The sequence below is a fragment of the Marmota marmota genome, unplaced genomic scaffold, assembly GCF_001458135.2.
Source record: "Marmota marmota marmota unplaced genomic scaffold, marMar, whole genome shotgun sequence".
NCBI lineage: Eukaryota > Metazoa > Chordata > Mammalia > Rodentia > Sciuridae > Marmota > Marmota marmota.
The window spans coordinates 10,035,644-10,041,208 of NW_025999961.1; positions in this window are offsets into that span (position 1 = coordinate 10,035,644).

The following is a 5,565-nucleotide window of genomic DNA, read 5'->3' on the forward strand; positions in this document are numbered from 1 at the left end:
TGCATGGTAATAGAAGGAGACCCTCAGGGTTATACAGTGGAGGAGGTAGAGAGAGAGGAGGGGAGGGGAGGGGAGAGGTGGGGAGGGTGGAGGGTGGAGGATGGGAAAGGCAGGGGAGCACAACAGACACTAGGATGGCAATTTGTAAATCAATGGATGTGTAACTGATGTGATTCTGCAATCTGTGTATGGGGTGAAGGTGGGAGTTCATAACCCACTTGAATGAAAGTGTCGAATATGATATGTCAAGAAATTTGTAATGTTTTGAACAACCCACAATAAAAAATTAAAAAAAAAAATCTTGCTTTAAAGAAAAACTTCAAATATTAAGTGCTCTAGTAGTTTGCTGTATTTCACATTCTTTCTTGAAAATTAGTAGTTTCTTGCAAGAATTAAGATTTCTTCTATCTAAAACATCCCTCACTGCTAAAAATGCATATATATGTTCAAATATTAGTTTTGAAAATATGAATAGAAAACCAAATAATTTGGATTATGTTTTGAAGAAATCAAACAATATGTAGAATATAAATTATTGTTCAAGCATAAATGAAAATATTTATAGAAATCATGAGACTTGTACATATTGATAGATTATGCTAAATTTATATTATAATTGCTTTGGTGTTCTAATACAATGCTCTCCTGTTGCAAAGCTCTGCAAATAATTAGTCTGTAGCAAATGTCTCTGTCACCCACCAAATCTTTAATCACCTATAATAAATGAATGGGATATTCAACTGAGGTTTAATAAAGCCTTATTAATTTCTTTCTGCTTTAGTATTTTGTTTGTTTGTTTTTAATATGGATGACTTTTGAATCACAATTAGGTCACCCATAATTACTTTTATTCCCCCCAAACATGGATCAGTTCTTATTATCACAGTTGATTTACTGGAGCAATGAAAAGAAAATTAGTTCATGATGTATTTGTCTGACTTATCTTAGTGAAGAATTGCATATATTGATTAGCACTCATGAGAACAGCATCTTAAAACTCTTTTCAGAAGATCAGGGCACTATAGTGAACACCTCTGGTACAACTGAGAATAATGGGGAATTTAGCTTATTAGAGAAATTAAAGCTCATGCCTACTCTACATGTGATTTTCTTCATATGTACAAAATCCTTCTTCAAATTGATTTCACAGAAGCATGGGAGACACTGAAGACACTGATCTTATGTGCTATCTGAAATAGAGTCAAGAATTTGTTTTGTTAATTTTCCAAGTTCCCCGTTTTAGACAGCAATATCATAATATTTACCATGAAACTTGACATCCACTAAAATCTGAGTTCAGAGGTGAAGTGATTGATTTATTAGAGACTTAATCTAATCAGTTTCTTAATCCACTGGTATGGATTAATATGCAAGTAACTGTAGGCAGATAGGATGTGGCTGGAAGAAGTAGGTCACTGGGGGCATGTCTTTGGTGTTTATGTTTTGTTGGTGTTAAGGAAAGTTCCTTCTCTCAGCTTCCTAGTGGCCTTATCCTGAGCTTGTCCTATGCCACACACTTCAACCATGATGTTATGATTCACCTTGGGGTCAGAACTGACCATGGACTTAGACCTCTGAAACTGGGAGCCCCAAATAAACTTTTCCTCCTCTATGTTGCTTTGGTCAGGTCTTTTGGTCACAGTGATGGGGAAAAAATAATAAACTGATTAAAACAGTTAGGGTTCTTGAATATACAACTCAAGTTAAATGTTAGAATGACATTGTTAGAAATGATAATCTTTTATTTAAGCCCTTAGCATTTAACTTTATCCCAAAAAATATCTTTAGGAAAAATTCATCCTGAACTATCTTCACAAAAATGTGTCACTAGGGATCATACCTCTTGCACACACATCCACGGTTTAAAACATATGTCCCTACATAGAATACAGTAATTTTAAATTTTGTTTTGTATTAAAAATACCATTCACACTCTTTTTTTTAGGGTTTTCTTTCTTTTTAATTAGTTGCACATGACAATACAATGATCTTGACATATCATACATTTGAATCAAATGGGGTATATTTCTCATTTTTCTGAGTGCACACTCTTAACTTTCTATTTGTTTTATAACCCACCCTTGGTTTAGGTTTTATGCTATCATTTTCCACTTATTTTACAGTACCTTCTTTCAACTCAACTCTGTGAACTCTTTCTGTACACCTCCTTAAGTTTTTGTTTTTCTCTGTTTTTTGCAAATTCTCAAGTTAACACATTTTCCATTGGAACATCCATATACTCCAATTATTTTGAATCAAGCATCTCTCTTTTCTTCAACAGTTTAGAACTATCCTTACAACAAATATTTATGTACAGATATTCAGACACAAGGCATCCTAACTTTTGTCATCAAAGCACCAAGCTCTCCAAGTAAACATACCTTCCAAAAACTTGGTACTCTACTTATGATTCCATATCAGTTACCCACCAACAATCTTTTTATACTAAAAAAGAGTCTGCACATCTTGCAGTCTTTCTCTTTCTTTCACTCTGTGGTTATCTAATCAATAGAAATCTTATCATTTCATTCTTCAATATCTATAAAATATCTTTACAATTCTTTTAATATTCAGATATACTTTACTGAACAAGACACCATCATTCCATTGGAATTTATTTTCCATTCTGCACTTAGAATAATTATTCACATAACATCAATTTATTAAGATCAACTGAAAATTGGTCTCCCTCTCTCTCTCTCTCTCTCTCTCTCTCTCTCTCTCTCTCTCTCTCTCTCTCACACACACACACACACACACACACACACAATAAACTTGGACTATAGATTATATTTTTATTTTCTTTGCACTATAAAATTATATTCTGTATAGTTGAGAAAAGTACCTAGGTTTAAGAAGATTTTTTCTGGATATAAATGTTTCCATAGAGAAATTCTGAAGTAGTAATAATAAGTGATAAAGGGTTCCCCCCTCCTTTCCATTCAGGGGTATAATTGGTTCTAAATATATAAATTATGCTTCAAGTTGAAAAAAAAAACATGAAGTACAGAATGAGATGTCCACTACAAACTTTGGAGTTACAAAGTCTTGTTTCAGTGTAGACTATAAAGTTGACTTTAAACAAGCTAGAAGGTATTTATCCCCATAAGTAAAATGTATATAATGTTAAATAGACTGAGTATTTTGCATTTTTTCCTAAATTAGAGCAAAATAAAAGAAATATTTGTTGGAAGGAAAATACTTTCTTTATCTATAACTTCAAATAGAAAGGAAACTTCAATTTATTACTGCACAATAGAGAAGGTGTAAGATGTAACACTTTGAACTGTTCTCTGCTCTCTCAGAAAAAGAAATATTACAAACTAAAAAATTTATATTTTCTATTGCTCACTGCTCTTGAATGATGCAAGCTTTTGCTTGTAGGACTCATATGAACATTTGTAATTATAACAGGAGACAAAGTTGCTTCTGAGTTTAACAATGTTAACTCCGCTCATATTCCCTAGATTGCAGAAAGAGAAAAATTGATTTCATGCCTACAGAAATGTATAAGAAAATTGTAGTATACATAATAGTCATAATTGTTCTTGCCAACACTACACTATAAACAAAATGTGCATTTAAAAATATATTAAGAAACAAAAAAAATATTCTTCACTGTGGAATAAAATATATATTCAACAGGGCAAATAGGTCCTTTCACAAACTGGATATATCCTTTATTTCCAGTATTATCTCCAGCTGTTCTTTTAGTTATTCCCTGGCCGTTTTAGACTTTCAGTTTTCAAAATTTGCTGCAAACATGTTTACCTTCTAGAATGTGTTATGTAGCTCTGAAAGTCTTCCAAACATATAATTTGTTGCAGGAATGCCATATTTTTTGCTGTGATTGGTTCATGTATAATTCCCCCATACAGAGAACTGTTAAATCACAGCAGATTAGACTACATACTTAAGTTTCTGGCCTCAATTACTGGACTCCCACACACATGTAAATTCAAGATTTTAACAGGCAATTTGAGAGCTCAGGCTGTGTGAAGAGCTCTCCCACCAGAGTTTGAATTATTCTTTGAAGACTTGCCCATCCATTCTGACATCACTCCCAAGCAACTGGGATCTTGCGTATCATAGTGGATCACCGCTGTGTTTGTCAAAACTCTTCTTCTGGGAGCCTCTCATAGAAATGTGTGCCTCAAACATCTGGTGGATTTTACATCCACAGAGCACTGCTTCCGTGTTAATTCAGTAACTAGATGTTAACAATTGAATCCTAAACAAAATTGGAACCTATTCACTATGTGGTTAACTCACCTCATCTACTGAGTTTTTTTCTGTTTTTTCTTTTCTTTTTAATTTGTTCTCCTTATTGTCTCCTTTTTAAAAGTATTAAACAATAATTTAACATACTGTTCATATAGCAATAAGTCATGTGACTTATAAATCATGTTTATTAAACCGTCTCCTTATTTAAACTTTGGGAAACAGCATGCTTTGAATTTTTTTTTTTCCTGAAACTTGGGAATGGTGTATTGAGTGAAAGGAATTGAGGTGTGTAAGCTTTTAGTTTTAAATGTAGGTGGTTGGTATTTGAGCTTTGTTTATTTTTTGCTGTAGTTTATGTGCCAGAGGCTTAGATTTTCTTAAGTATCACTGTTTTGGTCTCCCTGGCTGTGTATGCATTTTCCTAGAGCTTCCTAAAGTGGAGTCAGATTTTGCAGGTCTTTTATCTGTAATAACTTGCTGTCATAAGAAGCTTTATTGATGTGGGGGTGAGTTGTCGGAAGAAGAAAAGCATGCTATAATTTCATGATTAAGTCTTGGTCTTTTGGTCTTTCCATCTATCCTGAGTTGGATATTTGAGTAGGCCATGTGTGGACTGAGACCTCTGAAACCATGAACATAAAGTAAAATTTTCCTCCTGTAAATTTGTTTTTGTCAGGTCCTTTGATCATAGTAGTAAAAAAGTTCACTAAAACATTAAGTTTCAGGTAAAGTAGTTCCACTTCAGAAGAAGCATTGTTAAGGAGAAAGAGAACGCTCTCTTTTACTTTTCTTCTCCCTATGCTTGGTCAAAATGGGATTTTTCTTCCAGTTGATTGGTGAGAACTGGTGGGGCTCCTAGGTTTAGAATGTTGAAAAGTGTGAAGGCCCCAGAGACTGGGACCCTTTGGAGTATTTGACTCTCAAGCTGTTTTACACTTAGCCTCCAAAAATTTATCACATACAACTGAAGTCTTTCTACTGATGCTGGCTAAAGCTCTGGGCTTCTTTTATTAATCTTAGACTATAGAATAGCTGTGTTCTCCATCCACCTGTCTGTGGCTCTAGATTTGAGGAAGCAGTTTGTTCTTTGATGTCAGATACCTAATTGATTATCATATAAAAGAGCTGTTGAGTTTCATTTTTTAAAAATGTTTCTCATGAGCTTTGGAGTGGAACTTTCAGACTTCTTTACAAGTCAAACCAGAAACAAGTAGAATCTTTTAAATATTTGTCTGTTTATTTTCCACACTGTCCACCTAGATGAGTTGTTTCATTTGTTGGTGAAGAGTAGTGCAGAATTCATTCAGGTTAACTCAAATAACTTAAAACCATTAATTTAAG